The sequence below is a fragment of the Arvicanthis niloticus genome, chromosome 7 (assembly GCF_011762505.2).
Source record: "Arvicanthis niloticus isolate mArvNil1 chromosome 7, mArvNil1.pat.X, whole genome shotgun sequence".
Taxonomy (NCBI): Eukaryota; Metazoa; Chordata; class Mammalia; order Rodentia; family Muridae; genus Arvicanthis; species Arvicanthis niloticus.
The window spans coordinates 71,904,011-71,921,600 of record NC_047664.1 but is presented as its reverse complement, the minus strand read 5'-3'; positions in this window follow the sequence as shown (position 1 = coordinate 71,921,600).

Here is a 17,590-nt window from a genome sequence, read left to right as displayed (position 1 = left end):
TTGCCAATTTAGAAAGATAAAAGTCATAGTTCTTAACCCAAGTCATAATTAGTTGCTGAGATTAACTTCATTCTATTATCTTCTTCATTAAACAATCTCATTGTATTTAAGAAATTGTGTTCATTATTTTAAAAGATTTCTATAAATTTTATATTCATATTTTTTAAATTACAAGTAAACTGTAACTCCTTTCTCCTGAAATTCTGTCTCTATGTTTTGTCTTATATCTTATAGTAAAAATAGAATTTCTAAGAACTTTCTTTCAAGAAGCATTGACTAGTTAGTGTTAGTATTTTCATTTTTCTATAAGAGACCTTTGAGACAGAGGAAATAAGAGACATTTCTGTTCCCAACACCCTCTGAAGAACAATAAACAATATAGCTGAGAAGCCTTGCCACTAGCTTATAATGGAGTTATATAAAAATATTATCACATACATAGAGATTTATACAAAGTAAATTGCCAGCTATAGATTATTTGCTGTTTTGATTTAAATTTAGATTGTACAAAGTTCTTAATGTATTTGGAATATTAATCTTAATATTTACATGTTTTCTTTCATTCCTCAGATTCTCTGTTCATTTTTTTTCTTTCATTGGTAGAAGGATTCTAATTTGCTAAGTCTTAATTACCTACTTAATTACCTACTTATATTTCTGGCTTCGGTGCTTTGGTTCTATTATTTCCAAGATGTTTTTGCTAAGACCACTAACACAATCATTTGTCATTGTGTTTTCTTTTTTAAAAATATTTTTATTGGATATTTTCTTTACTTACATTTAAAATGTTATTCCTTTTACCATCACCCCTGAAACCCCCATCCTATTCCCCCTCCCCTGCTTCTACAAGGTTATTCCCCCACCCACCCACTTCTGACTATCCATCCTGATGTTTCCCTACAGTGGGTCATCGAGCCTTCACAAGACCAAGGGCCTCTCCTCCCATTGATGCCCAAGAAGGCCATCCTTCTGATACATATGCGGTTGAAGTCATGGGTCCTCCATGAGTGTCTTAGTTTCCGGTTTATATTGAAAGTTTAATCCCCTTAACTTGATTTTTGTATATGTTTAAACTATCTATACATCTATTTTATATCCCTCCATTTATCCATCTCAGTGTTATGGATATAATTCACCTGCTAGAAAAGCACTGTGCCACTGAGTACATAGCTTCATGTAAGGCTATGGTAAAAGCCCCCTGAGCATCACATCCAGCTTTTTTTTTCTTTTTCTTTTTTTAAATTTTATTTTATATTTTATTTACATTTAAGATGCCATCCCCTTTCCACATTTCCCCTCCCTAGAACACCCCTGTCCCATGCCCCCCCTTTCCTTTTTGCTTTTATACGATTTTTTTTAAAATGTTAATCAAAGGATTTATAAGCTTGTTAATGCTCAATCAGAAGTGTAACCCAATACCCAACCTAGATATAAAAATTATCTTTGACTGGTGGAGACATGTGAACATCTGCCTCCATGCCCCCTCTCTCTTTCTCTCTCCCATCACATAGCTTCTCCTCTTCTTCATCTTCTCTCCTTGCTCCATCTCTTCCTCTCAGTACTCCTTCCCACTTAGCTCCTCGTACATATCACTCTTCCTATTAAAGTAAAACTTTTCTCTCAAAATACAATTAGAGCATACTTATTCCTAATTGTACCAGTGAGGTACAAGATAGTCCTAATACCCAGTCCATCATTTTGTTGACTAACCAGAACCTCTGTCATCTCTTCTAACTAAAACACTTACTTTTGATCCTGGCTTTTTTGGCTTTAGAATGAATGTCAGCTGAAAACCATCTACTCAGATCTTTTCTCTCAAAGTAAATAGCCAGGATTGGCTATGAGACTATAGGTCTTCAACCCCATCAGAAATCCAGAATGACCAAGTTAACTGAAGTTATTGGAAACACTAAACATAACTTCTAAAACTTAGCCAATTTATAGAGACCGCTGAACACCTGAAAACCCCCTATACTACCGAACGTTGGAGCATCAAATCTTCAGCCTTCTGGCCCAGAATCATCTGACGGACCTTAGTGATGCAGGATTATTAAGGGCTGATTACTCTGTCTAGGCAGATATAATCAGTCGACTATTCTGCATGTATGTCCTTTTCTGGACAGTAATTTGTCTGTAGATGGAGAGAGGCAATTCTTGCCTAGTGGCTGTCACCACACAACTGGAGTAACTCCAAGGATGCTCAATTTCTTCTTAGAATCCACGACAGGAAGCTGTCAGGAGCAGACAGGTCTCTCTAATCAAAATGAACATTAATATGTAAATATTTGTAGTGTCAGTTCTATGGACTTGTGATGTTTTGAAAACCAACTATCCATGTAAGGTCACCTGGACTGTTGTCTGTTCACTCCTCTCAGCTATTTCTAAATAAAATATGGGAAACCTCCTAACAATAAACTCAAAACCATGAATTTGCTATAGTCCCCTAACTCATAGGTTAACCGTCCCAAATCAGTTAAAAAAGTTAAAAAAGGGCTGGGTCTAGGCCTTGTATTCTTAAATGTGTTATACAGGCACAATGCCCATGAGAGTATCAATATTCATCTCATTTTTATATTAATAAGAGGCTCGTACCAATGAAAACCTTAAATTTGAAATCAAAGTAAATTTTGTACCATTTAAGAAATTATAACTTCATCTTGATAATAATTATACAGATGTCTACCAATAGGTTATGGCTATGCAATAAGTTCTAGCTAATCCCCCCTGTTCCAACAAAACCACTACTTTTCCCTAGAAAGACAGACCATTATTAACCACATTAGTCCCCAGGCTCAGGGAATAAGGGCACTGACTCTTCTTTAACTTCTTCAAGCTGATCAAGGGCCAAGGGCGTTGAGATTTTAGAAGATGGGTGGGGGGAAGAGTAAGTTGATAAGCCTCTGTCTGACGCTGTGTCTTCACTGAATCCAAATGGAATTCCAGGACATCGGAGGTTTGGGCAGGTCTGCTCAGTATGCTTGATGAGTAGATACACCATGGCTGTGTAATCTGCAATATACAATTCTCAGAACAAGTTTTAGTATCAAGAAAAAAAATTCCCCCCCGCCCAGGGGCTGACATTTTTTTTTTTTTTTAAAGATGTTGGTTCTGACAACTTTCTTTTTAGGCTTGTTAAAATTGGTTGTAGTATTTACGTTTCAGATTTTATCCCCTTACCCTACTTCCTCCCACCACCCAGAAACCTCCTATCCCATCCCCCTCCTCATGCTTCTATGAGGCAGTGACTGCACCTACCCCCCCTTCACTATCCCCTCCCAGCCCTCACATTCCCCTCCCCCACTCTGTGTTCATTTTTTTTTTTTTATGGGACCAAGAAACTCCTCTCCCACCTATGTCCGACAAGGCCATCCTCCCCTACATGTACCTCTGGAGTCTTGGGTCCCTCCCTATGTGTTCCCAGGCTGGTGGTTTAGACCCTGGGGGGCTCTGGTTGTTTGGTATTGTTGCTTTCCACCTGGGGTCACTAATCCTTTCTGCTCCTTCAGTCCTCTCACTAAGTTCTCCATTGGGAAACCCCTCATCATATCAGTGGTTAACTGTGAGCATTGTCCTCTGAGTGTGTTAGTCTTTGGCAGACCTCTAAGGAGACAGCTATATCATGTTCCTCACATTATGCACTTCCAGCCATCCACAACAGTGTTTAGCTTAGGTGGCTGTACATGGGGTGAATACCCAGGTGGAATGGTCTCCTGATGGCCCCTCCTTTAGTTTCTGTTCCATGTTTTTTTTTTTTTTTTTTTTTTTCCCTATTTGCTCCCTTGAGCATTTTTGTTTCTCGTTCTAAGTAGAAATGAGGCATCCCCCCTTGGTCTTCCTTCTTCATGAGCTTCACGTGGTCTGTGGGTTGAGTCTTCGCTAATCCAAGCTTTTGGGCTAACATCCATGAAGATATGTTTGTGTAGCTACCTTCTTTTACGGTTTTTGGAAGGTTACTTTCTTGCTTTTTCTAGGTTGTAGTTTCCCTCCTTGTGTTGGAGTTTTCCACCAATTATTCTTTGAAGTGCTGGATTTGTGTTGAGATACTGTGTAAATTTGGATTTGTCATGGAATATTTTGGCTTCTCCATCAATAATGATTGAGAGTTTTGCTGAGTATAGTAGTCTGGACTGCCATTTGTGTTCTCTTAGGGTCTGTATGATATCGGTCCAGGATCTTCTGGCTTTTATTGTCTCTGGTGAGAAGTCTGGTGTAATTCTTATAGGTCTGCCTTTATATGTTACTTTGCCTTTTTCCCTTACTGCTTTTAGTATTTTTTCTTTGTTTTGTACATTTGATGTTTTGACTATTATGTGGCGGGAAGTATTTCTTTTCTGGTCTAAACTATTTGGAGTTCTGTAGGCTTCTTGTATATTTATGGACATCTCTTTCTTTAGGTTAGGGAAGTTTTCCTCTATAATTTTGTTGAGGATATTTACTGATCCTTTAAGTTGGGAGTCTTCCCCCTCATCTATACCTATTATCCTTAGGTTTGGCCTTCTCATTGTGTCTTGGATTTCTTGTATATTTTGGGTTAGTAGCTTTTTGTATTTTGCATTTTCTTTGACAGTTGTGTCAATGTTTTCCATGGTATCTTCTGCACATGAGATTCTCTCTTCCATCTCTTGTATTCTGTTGGTGATACTTGTGTCTATGACTCCTGATCTTTTTTTTTTTTTAAGGTTTTCTATCTCCAGGGTATTGTCCCTTTGTGATTTCTTTATTGTTTCTACTTCTATTTTTAGATCCTGCATGGTTTTATTTAATTCCTTCTCCTGTTTGGTTGCATTTTCTTGCAATTCCTTAAGGGATTTTTGTGTTTCCTCTTTAAGGGTTTCTATCTGTCTACCAGTGCTCTCCTTAAGTTCTTTGAGAGTGTTATTTATGTCTTTCTTAAAGCCCTCTATCATCATCATGAGAAGTGATTTTAATTCTGAATCCTGTTTTTCTGGTGTGATGGGGTGTTCAGGGCTTGCTCTGATGGGGGAGCTGGGTTCTGATGATGCCATGTAACATTGGTTTCTGTTGCTTACATTCTTGTGCTTGCCTTTTGACATCTGGTTAACTCTAGTGCTGCCTGTACTTGCTGTCTCTGACTGAAGCCTGCCTTTCCAGTTATCTAGCTTGTGTCTGATCTTTTAGGGGTCCAGATGTCTCTGTGATCTTTTCCAGCTGCACTGATTACAGTGGTACCTCTAGGATGCCTCAGGATATGGTGCCTCGAAGGTAGCAGTCCAGCTAGGTGTCTGCTGTTTGGGTGAGGTGTCTCCTCTAGAATATCTCAGGATATGTTGTCTGATGCTCTGAGTTCAGTTGTTCCTCTGTGGCTCTGGGTTGAGTGGACCTTCCAGTATGTCTCAGGTGGAATCCGGGGTCCACACAACAGCAGACCTGGCAGAGGTCTGGTCCAGGCCTCAGATCCGAGAACTAGTTTCTAAGACACTGTCCAAGTTAGAGCGCCTGGGATCCCTGCTTCCTCTGGGTTCTTGGAGGTTGGGGACAGAGCTGCCACCCAAGATCTGCTCAGTGCTCTGGCCCAGACCGGAAGGAACCAGTGTTTTCACATCTAGCTTTATGTAATGGTATAGTACAGTTTATTTTCATTATTTGCCTCCACGTACTCAGATTACCTATAATATTGAATAAACCACTCTTTTCATATTAACTTTAAAGGTCAATTTATCCTGTATGCTTATCTTTACTTCTGTGTATTTGTTTTATTCTTTTGAACTGTCTATTTTCATGTCTTGATTAAAGCACTATACTTTTAATATATTTAAAAACAGCTGCATACTGTCTTCAGTTTGTTCTTTCTCAAAAGTTGGTCTTTTTTTTTTTTAAGTCTTCTGCTATTTCTTCTGCTTCGAGCAGTGTTTTGTTTTATGTCTGTAAAAACCACTTTTTTGATCTTGCTAAATTATTAATTAAACCAAAAGATTGGGTAGTGTAGACATTTTAATATTAATTTTATTATTTTAAATTATGGATACAGGACACCATTTTATTTTTAGTTTTAACTGTATTAAATTCTATATTTTAGCATTTTAAATGAACTACTTTTTTGCTAGTTAATATTATTCTTATTTCAATCTTTCTGGTTTTTTTGTTAGACTGTTTTTATCAAGTTCTCTTCATCTTGATTCATTAGTAGTGAATTAAAATGCTACTGACTGATACATTTCTCCAAATGACTGATATGTCAAGAGCATTTAATTTTGATTTTCAAGAAAATTAAAGATAAAAACCAAAATCGACTGTTTCCTCATCCTTTGAAGTAAGGATTGCAAATAACAGAAGCTAACTAATGTTGACAAGGATGTATTGAATATGGAAATATCTGGAGGTGGGTGTAAATTGATGCAACTACCATGGGGAACAGTATGAAAATAAGTCAAATAATTAAAGTTTTTAATTACCATATAATTTGGCAGGCCCAGTTCTCATATACATCAAAGAAATTGAAATTAAGATCTTAAAGAGATACTTGCATTCTTATCTTCACTGCATCATTATTCAAAATATCCATCACATGGAAGCAACTTGCATGTTCATTGATAAATAAATCACTAAGATGTAATATAAAAACATAAATGCTGTTTCTATCATTTAGTCCTAAAAACAAGAAGCATCCACGAAAACAAGAACGAAGACAAATAACTGTGCTAACTACATGAAGCCAGACACAACCTGGTTATGTTTCAGGATTTAATGATTAAGATAATTTGATGTACCTTTACATTGTAATCTTTGCTCCTCCAAGTAGAAAAAAAAAAACATAATTCACTAGCATTAGTCTTTATACTTGGATACAAAATTATCCTCTCATTTTCAAGTTGGCTACTATATTAGAGTTCTCGGAAGGACCAGAACTTAGAGAGTTTAAGAAAACCCCTCACTGTCATGTCCAGCCATTTAGGTTTAAGTTGATTCCAAAAGTAGTCACATTAGCAACCAAGATCTCCTATCACATCCATATTGCTTTTCCTTGCTTCCTATTTTCATAGTTTACTTTTCATAAAATGTAACTAACATTCATTAAGATATATTCAACATATGAGATGTGAACTATGACACCTACTTTTCTACTGTGAAGACTGATGTAGAGTGCCCTTAGACGTCTTATATAGTCACAACATTAGACAGGAGCAAAGGAAAGGACCAGCCTATAGGTTTTCCACTATATACATATTTTCTGAGTGCATGGAATTGTGCCTTCACAAGCATATAATAATATTTCTTATCCTTATAATTTTTGTAATTTTTTCTCATGGGGATATCTAAAGACTGGTAGTGCATAAGAAATATAGCTGGATGACGAAGAATTATGATAACAAAAGTTTTGAAATCAAATTATACCATTGCATTTTATAATTCTTATGACTGGTATTAAATTATTTTAAAATAGTTTGATAGCTGATATTCTGAATGTTCCTTGTTTGACATGTTTGGAGTTTACTGCATTTTACTCCTTAATAAACAATTAAGTAACTGTTCCTCTTTAATTGGGAAGACTCATTTCGCTACATTATTGGAAAGTATTTTGAATGCTGTGACATATTAAAATGTTTTTATTTTCTGACATAGCACCTTACAAGACCTTCCTCAATTAATAGCATAGATATATAAATGTCAAGGCAACTTGAGAGAGTAAACTAATTTGATGATCTAATGTTCTGTGTTATAACCATGAAAATCGTCTTAGAGTATAATGAGAAAAAAAAATCTAGCACTTAGAATACTTAGAATACTTAAATACTTAGAATGATTTCTGAGTATTGCTTACATAGAAGTAATAAGGTGAGAACTTCTGTGGTTCTCTGGAGGTATATAAATCATTGTTTAAACATACTCTCTGGGAAGATTTGTGCAGCTGTAGAAACCTATTTTCCACATTTTAAGTTTCTGTGAAACGCCTCACTTCAGGACACACATGAAACTATGCATTGTGAAGAATGTGATAATAACTAACTCTCACAGTTATTCAAAGAAGTAAATCATCTTTGGGTTATTAGGTGATTCAAGGTTATAGAGCAACTTCAATTACCCATCTTCAAAACTATCATTCATGATTTAAAATGATAATTCACGGCTCAGAAAGAGAAACATATCAGAATTATTTTTGTTATCTTTGCATTTTTTGTTTTGTTTCAACTGTTCATTTTCAGTCTCTGGGTTATGTAGGTTAAATAAGATATATATTTCTTCTCCCCAGCAATTTAAGTGCAGGTGAATATTTAGAAAGCCACTCTCAACTTCCATTCTTGGATTTTATAGGACTTTTATTATGAAGAGATTAATGGATTTGGCAGATAACTTTTCTGCATGTAATATGATCATGCACCTTCTGTTCTAGACTCCATTTTTTGTGGTGGGTTGAATTTATTATTTCCATATCCTCACTCAATTTGTGTTTTTAGGATGAAACTAAATTAATCATGATGGATAATATTTTGATATGTTCTTAAATTCAGTTTGCAAGCACATTACTGAGAATTTTAACATCAGTGTTCATCAGAAACATTGATTGATAATGTCATTTTTGTTGTTGCTGTTGTATCTTGCATGTCACATGCCTACTGTCAAGGCTCAGGGATATTGGAAGAAAGCAAGCACAAACGATTATAAAAGCCTGACGTAGGGGATAACATCTGGAAATTTTGTTTTCTAAATTCAACAGGAAGTAACACATATAAATTCAGAGCAGTTTCAAAAGTGTGTAAAGACTTATGTCAGCTCCAACCAGACAGAATCCCACTAAAGAGGGAAAAGTAAACTTGAAATCCCACCACAGGATGAAGATCTACTAGTGTTTGATAGATGCTGGAAGAGGGGGATTCAGTTCACTTTAATGATGTGACATTTTGCAGGTTAACCACACACCAGGGCTCAAAGTTGAATAGGAAGGAATGGGAAAGTGGAGAATGCAGTTATGGGAAGTCTTGATGGGGGTCGGGAGTGAATATGTTCAAAAAGTGTTGCCTGAAATTATCAAGGGCTTCCTAAAAATAATACTTTGAAAGCAAATTCTTCATTGCTGCTGTTTGTTTTTAGTAACATAATAAAAAGTCCTATGTTTAAATCAGTATCTTTGTTTGATGAAATGAATTTGTCCGGATAACATATAATTGATGGTGAGGACGTTTCACATTGTTTTTATGGTTTGTTTTTTTGGGTTTTGTTTGTTTGTTTGTTTGTTTTGTTTTGTTTTTGCCTTTCAATGTTTTTATTGGATATTTTCTTTATTCACATTTTAATGTTATCCCCTTTCCTGATTCCCTCCCCCCTGAAGACCTCCTATCCCATCACCCCTCCCCTGCTTCTATGAGGGTGTTCCTCGCCCACACATAAGCATTAATATCATTCCACTTATAAAAATTCTTATATCCATTACCATAAAATCACAGGCCTGCTAGAAATACGTGCTCAGAGTGATGTATTTCTGCTGGTATAAGAAAACTTACATTCATGCAGGCTTATATTTCCTTTCTAAATTCAGATTCACTCTCTCAACAATTCTTGTCTCCAAGAACTCTGTGACTACTTTTAACTATTAGTCATTTGATCTGTACCAAATACTCTGACCAAAAGCACTTAAGGAAGAACTCTTGTTTGGACTTATGGTTCTAAGTGTTAGAATTGATAAAGGTAAAGATGGATTGACAGGAAATGGCTAAAGTCAGAAGCTGGCTGAATATATTTTAGTCATTGTCCTAGAACACAGGGAACTCGAGCCGGGGCAAGGTTCTACAATCTCAGTCTTCCCTTAATGACATATTTCCTCAAGTAATGCTCTCAGTGCTAAAAGTATGAGTTTTCCCAAATGTCACCAGGGAACAACTGTTCAAATATCACCTTATGGGTGACATTCCAACCACCACATTAGATAGAAGAAACACTAGGAATACCTTTCATGTCCTTGAACCTAACCAGTTTTATTAACCTATGATAATATTGCTCCTTTATGCCACCTTCTCCATCCCTTTAGGGAGTTTTGCTCTTGTGTTTCTCAATTCCTGCTGACCATCCATGCCATGATAAAATTTTCTAAACCCTAAATCTAATCATGCCAGGGCACTGCTTAATGAAGAACCTCAGAAATACTAACTCTAAAATAAATGTAATATGAACTTTACATACCCTAAACTATAAGCCATGTTTTATTGCCATTCGTTCTTTGAGCTCTCAACATTTTATCTTCCATTCCCTGGAGCTGTTTTCTAACCTTCAGATAGGCTGTACTTTATCTTCTGTTGAAATACTTTGCTCTGCTTTCCCAGTCTTCCTACTGTAGACCCTTCCAGATTTAAAAAATAGATTTAAGACCTTTAACATTATCTGTACATTATTTATATTTTCCAAGTTCTAGAAAAAGCCTCCTTAGAACTAAAAATTAATGTTACTGTAGTTAAGAAGTATACAGAAGTGTTAGTTAAAGAAGTACATATTTGTTTTGTTATGAGTATAATATGTCTTCTTGACCTGTGTTGGTAAGACTAATAGTCTAGCTTATGTATTTAGCTCATATTAAATTGTCATTGTTACAGCTCTGAAAACTCATAATTCTTCATACATTATCCATTGAACTAATGTGATCTATTTCTACTTGTATCTGTAATAAAATAATGAATGGTTAAAACTTATGTCTGTTTCATGCATTTTAATTCCACATGAGATATCATTAACTTCGACAGTCATATAGTATAACTTATGAACTCCCTTTGTAGAGTTTTGCCCTTCTAAAATTAGGCCCCTAAACTATCTAGCTTAGACCACTTGTTAATGCCAATAGAAGCACTAGAGATATTCAAAATGTACATACATTCCCATTTATAGCAATAATCTTATCCAGGCATGGTCATTTCTGAACAATAACTTCATGATTTTAAAATGAGTTTTGGCATACTCTTTTGAAGATTTGTTCACCATTTCACATAAAAACAAAACACTTCAGAAACAATTTTTGATATGTTAAAATGTTTATTGTGAAGTAGGCAAATGAAAATGAAAGCAGTCTGACTTAACAATTTCTTCGCTAGGCTAGGATCTACATATGAAGGATAATGTGTACTTTTTTCCCTTTTAAAATTTGGATGATCTTATTTAGTATTTTATATATTCTAAAGACACCCATTTCATGCAAATTCTATGAATTCAATTTTTATCCAGAGGCTGAATGATATTCCATTTCATATGTGTACCAGATTTTTATTATCCTTCGATATTCTGATGAACAACTAGGTTAGTTCCATTCTCTTGCTATAAATATTGTAGAAAAATTTCTTTTGAATAAAAAATTCAGCAAAATGAAAAACTTCCTTCAATGGCAGAAAAACTTTAAGAGGTAACATTGAGACAATAAAACTTAAATACTTTATCCTAAATCATGACCACTGAATCTGTTAGCTGAAAACTGTTTTGAATAGCATAATTGAATATAGGCATCACAAAAATTTGGCAACTGTAAAATGTTTCTGAACATACAATGACTGAACATTAATTAACTCAAAAAAATCTGTATTCCTGGCAACTCTCACCATGTGATTTCATGCAACTTCATTGGAGTCTTGGTTCTGAACACATATCTGTTCTTTATATCATGTGGTACCAATGAATGTTTTCTCAAACATCTGGGCACAGATTTCAGACTACTGTGTCTTTTCAATTGCAGTACTTTTACTGAATATTCTTCTTAAAAGACTGTTAGGACTTGATGAGTCTGGTATTGGTGTTGAGATATATATATATATATTCATGTCTGATCACTCTGAATTAGGTTACCAACAAAGCATCTCATTCCTATTAGAGGTTAATCTTCCTATTCACAGATAATCAAGAAAGCTAAAATACTAAGCACCTATTCACTAAACTCTTGTATGCATAATTTCATAAACAGCAAACTAATGGAATTAAAGACACACATTAACACGAGACCAATGAGATATAAAAAAAATGCTTTCAGTACCACATTTTTTTCTAATAGATAGGGCGTCTCTGTGGGACCTTGTAAAGGATATTTTGGTTTCTGGTAGAACACTGGTTAGAGATAGCTGGAGACCCAACAGGTGTCCATGCCTGTGAGGGACAACATATATCTCACCAAGCTGCCAGACTCCTGACATGAGGTCCCCCTACCCCCCAAGACCTCCACTCACCTGTGCCTTTCAGTCACTTAGGGTAATGAGACATTGCTGCCACCACCTAATCTCCCACCAAGGACTTCTCTAAGTTCCAGCCACGGAGGCCCACCAATTCAAGCAAGCTAACCCAGCTGCCAAGTAAGTACAGTAACCAATTCTCCTTCTCATGGGGCGCTGTGGGGCCTTCCCCCACTTGTTTCTCTCAGCTTCAGGCCAGCCCCCTATGCCCTTGCATCTCATCTCTGCTCTTCAATGGCCCCCAACTGTGGCGTCAGGAGTCAAATAGATGGAGACCACCAGCCTCTGGGTCCACTCAAAAGCCCTGTCCCGGGGGGGGGGGGGGGAATCCCAACTGAAATCTTCCTGCTCCCCAGTGGAGCTCCGGAGCTCTGCAGAGTCTGCCTGGTGTCATGTGGAGTGAACTTTGTCAAAATCCTGTGCTTCTGCTGCCCAGAGCCACAGTTTCAGATGACTGGGGCATCAGACATGCAGGATCCACAACCGCCCAACAGGATCCACTCCCACCCACACATGCGAGAGCTAACCGCCCCGCACATCTGGACCAAAAATAAACAGAAAAACTTCAGGACTAAATGATATCTTACTTCAAACAGTCCTATGAGATGTCTGTAGTATATTACACACACACACACACACACACACACACACACACACACACACACATCAAAGAATATACATTCTATTCAGCAACACATAAAAGGTTCTGTAAACTTTTCAGTTTATTAATTAAAAAACTTTTGATTTAATTTTCAGACTGAGCACAGGGTCCCCAATAGAGGAGTTAGACAAAGGACTGAAGGAGGTGAAGGGGTTTGCAATCCCATAAGAAGAACAACAATATCAGCCAACCAGACCCTCCACAACTCTCACGGACTAAACCAGCAACCAAGGAGTACATATGGAGGGGCCCATAGCTCCAGCCGCACATGTAGCAGAGGATAGCCTTGTCAGGCACTAATGGGAGAAGAGGCTCTTAGTCCTGTGAAGAATTGATGCCCCAGTGTAGGGGAATGAGAGGGCAGAGGGTTGGGAGTGGATGGGTGGGTGAGGGAACACCCTCATAGAAGCAGGGGGAGAGGAATAGAATAGGGGGATGGGAGAAACCAGGAAAGGGGATTAACATTTGAAATGTAAATAAAGAAAATATGCAATAAAAAATTTAAAGATTTAAAAAATAGTTTTCAAAATTGTATTTCAGCTTAAATTGTTCAATTGTACTTTGTTATTCAAAGTACTTTGTTGGCTACAGATTTTATTTTCAAGTGTGTGTGTGTATGTGTGTGTGTGTGTGTGTGTTTATTTGCAACTTATAATATCAGAGCTCAAAACTGGCATTCCTAGTCCATTAAAACACGTGGATCTATGCCACAGTGTTGTGTTACTATTGCATTGAAGAATTCTTATCTAGTTATACTGAAAGTAATAATTAGAATGTGTATGATTTCTGATCAAGCATAATAGGGACAACCCAAAGTTAATTGCTATGCTATAAACACTGCACTCTTTAGAATCTGAGAGTGCTGGGATGGGAACATCAGGCAAAGTACTTCAGTTGAAAGTTTATAAGTAGAGACTCCTGTTCACCTTACCTCTAAGTTAGGTCAATGTATAATTAAGTTTACAAATATGACTTGGAGAAACCTGAAGCGAAGGGATGTAGTTAATTATATGAAAAAAATAATGTTTAAACTCTAGAAGTTATTTTAAGGGTGTTATTTGTCCAAATAGGTTAGCCATGTCTTTTTACAAAAATTCAATAAAAATTAAATATATTCATGCTTAACGTTTGCTAATACTCAATAAAAAGCAGCTGTAGAGATTCTAAACAAAATTTAAGTTTACAAAAGTATAGGTATAGTTTCTCAAGGTTGGCTAATGGGACATACTATGTAACAGTTATATATGTAACTATATAGATATAAAATATAGTATGTTGCTTGAGGCTCTTGCTTGAATCCCACATAAGTCATTGTGTAATTGTGGCAGGTCATTTTGCTCCAACTGACCTATGGCTGAGCCTTCACACAGCAAGATGAGTGCTCCAACTGGGGAAATGTATTGAGCAACTCCAAAAAAATGAAGTAAATTGGTTTAGGGAGAAAAACCTTTGTGTCTTTCCTTTCTGTCTTGAAGTTCTCTCCAGATCCCATCTTTTCTTAAACTCAGATGAAAATATCAACAGTGCTATGAAATCATGACAATGATACTTATTCTTTAAAAGATGAATGGCAAGCGTAATTTATTCATTTCAAAGCCAGTGAGAGCAAGTTTTTTTTCAAAGTTTAAAAAAGTATAAATTTATTGTCTAAAGATAGTATAATTAGTAAAGATTATTACTATATATGTTAGCATTTTTCCTTAGTTTTATATATTTTGTCTAGACTGCTTGATCTTGATATGGGCATATGCAATAATATTGTTGAATATTATAGTAAAATAAAATCTTATAATCCATAATAATCTTACTTAATTTTGTATAAGTATGTAAAACTACTGAAAATATTAAAATTATGATTTGAATTTGATATATAAAAGAAAGGTGTGTTGGATAATGCATTAAAAATAATCTCTCAGGCACTGAAATGTGTGTCTGTGTTTCACTGAGTAATGAAAATAAAGCATTTTCTTTTGAAGTAAGTTCACCAAGAGTAGGCCAAATTTGAATTACCTACTGTTTTGCCTTTGCCTTACTTGGGTCAATCGTGCTTATTGGCCTGTCTGTAGCTTGTCCATTGTGTGTATCTGTCTGATGTCTGACTATCACTGTGACACCTATCTGATCTGTTTCTGTCTGAACCTGTTCCTTTTCCTATGTCTATCCCAAACATTGGGCTTTGCTCTGTATCTGTTGTGTGGCACAGAAAATATGACATAGGAAAGGAATTCTTTACTTAAGTCTCTTAGTTTACAGGTGGAATAAGTTACATCACTGAACCTGTATATCCCCAAAAGGCAAACAGTACCGCCAAAGATATTATCAACCAGTATCAATGCTGAATGCAATATTTATTACTGATATTTGCTTTAAGGTGCTTCCAATTTGTTGGTTGCTTTCAGCCAATGATTACTGTAGTGTGTGCTCACAGATTTATTTTTTTCTGGGTTAGAGGCAAGCAAGAATGTTTAACTTGAAATTAGCTTAGGTTGTAAGGGCTGATCTGTAAATACACAGCATTGCCAGTTTTATTCCATTGATCATTAAAGGCTGGGTAAACTTAAAATGGCCGAGTCCACAGTTTGGTAACAGGTTAAGTCAAAGAACTCACAATGTATTAAACTTTCTGTGTTTTATGCAAAAGACTCAGTTTCTTTTGAATCAAGAGATATTTTCATAAATAGGTATCATGACATTTAAGATGACATAGAACATAGATATGAAGACTACTTTCAAAAATTTATTAAAATGTTGACAAAGTTGTGCTCAAGGAAAGATTGGAAGAGGGGTGAATTATTATAGGAATTACAAAATTCATCACAGTGTAGATACCAGCTAAAAAGCAGAAAGAGTATTATTCTGGTCACAAAAAAATAAATCCACTGAGACTGAACAGGCTGGGAAGACAGAGATGAAGTTTAGATCTGGGGGCAGATCCTGCACAGCCCATTATAAAGTGAGGATAAAATTTCAAAATGGTTAGCCAATGAATGAATGTCTAGAAGGCACAACTGAGCTTTTTAAGATTCTCATCATCTAAGTGCATACAGTTTTATGAATGACTGTTAAGCTTGATGGCTTGTTGGAAATCACTTATGTAAAGCAAGAATGGCCTTTTGATTTTATATTCATTCCATTTGAAGTTAATGTTTCACGAAGGTATCATAATTATTGTTATGGTGTCAGAAAATGTCTCTTGATTCTAATATTATATACATTCTGCAATAAAAGCTTAGATTTCGGAGGCTTTAGATGATTCTGTTCAGGATAGAAGTTTGATGAGATTTCATATTATATTTGATCAACAACTGACAGCTATACAAATGAAAACCACAGGGATGAAAAGAAAGAAAAAAAGTTGTTTTTAGGCATGATGGTAAAAATCCTTTGTAAAACAGACCACATGCATTTATCCATTTAAATAAAGAAAGTATATGTTTTTGGAAGTTGGTTTTTTCTTAATGGATAAAATATGCTTCAAGTATGGAACTATTTCTATCTACAAGGTGTACAAATATCTAATTTCTTATTAGTAAGAACAGTGAAAGTTAATGGATGACAATAATATTCTGGACAGTGCTTGAGCAATCCTCGGTGTATTAACAGCCCTACAAAGAGAACATTTTAGGACTTTTTCTCAAATAAGAAAACATATGATGTAAAGCCAACATTACACATAATAAAAGGTTATATTTAGAACTACATATGTATATTCATATGCAAACCTTCATGCAATAATAATTAGTGAAAAGAAGAGGTAATGAAATAAATTGATGGTCGGGGAGGGGTGTATGGTAGGGTTTGGGGGGGAGGAAAATGGACAAAGAAATGTTGTAATTATACTATAATCTTTTTATTGATTAGATATTTTATTTATTTATATTTCAGATGTCATCCCCTTTCCCAATTTCTCCTCCCTAGAACCCCCTATCCCAAAACCCCTCCTCCTTTATGCTTTTATACCATATTGATTACATGCATGTATTAAAGTCAGTTCTAGGTTGAAGGTCTAGAAATATAATAGATGCAAATAATCAAGGAACAAGCTATACAATAAACACAAATAGTCAAAGAAAAAAGCAAGGCAATAAACCCAATTACGTGAATACTCTCATGATCACTGTTTCTAAGGGCTTATAAGAATGACCAAAGTATCTGAGCCTATTTCCCTGTCCTAGCCCAAGGTCATTTTCATGTCTGAAGCCTAATTTCTTGTTCTAGCCTAAAATTAAGACTCCTGTCTGAAATTACTTCTTTTTTTCTAGCCTAAGATTTATATTCCTACCTGAAATAACTTCTTTGCTCTAGCCTAATGTCATATTCCTGCCTGAATACTTCCTTGTCCTTGGCCAATATCTGATTCCTGCCAAGCAGCACATTTCCTTGTCTGTAGCCCATGTCAGATTCTTGCCAAACAGCCTCAAAGGTTATCTGCCTCTCCCCCTTTTTTTATTTCATAAACAAGACTGAGCCTGTCTTAGGTCATTCAAATAAGAATGGCATCCTTACCCATCATGGAATATTTTATTTTTTTTTTCAAAAGCAATGCACTTATGTCTTAGACTGGTAAGGCTCTGTGCAGAATCTTACCCATCCTTGGCTTGCCAACCTGTCAATTTAATAACTCTCTCTGGGGGTCCATTTTCAGGTTCAAGCCATGAAACATGTTGATATTGTTGAATAAAAGCTTTAACACAATGAGCAGGAATAAAATTATTATCAGGACAAAGAGGGCTAGCATGATCAAGCTATGTAGGCCATTTTTGAAGCTTGACCAAAA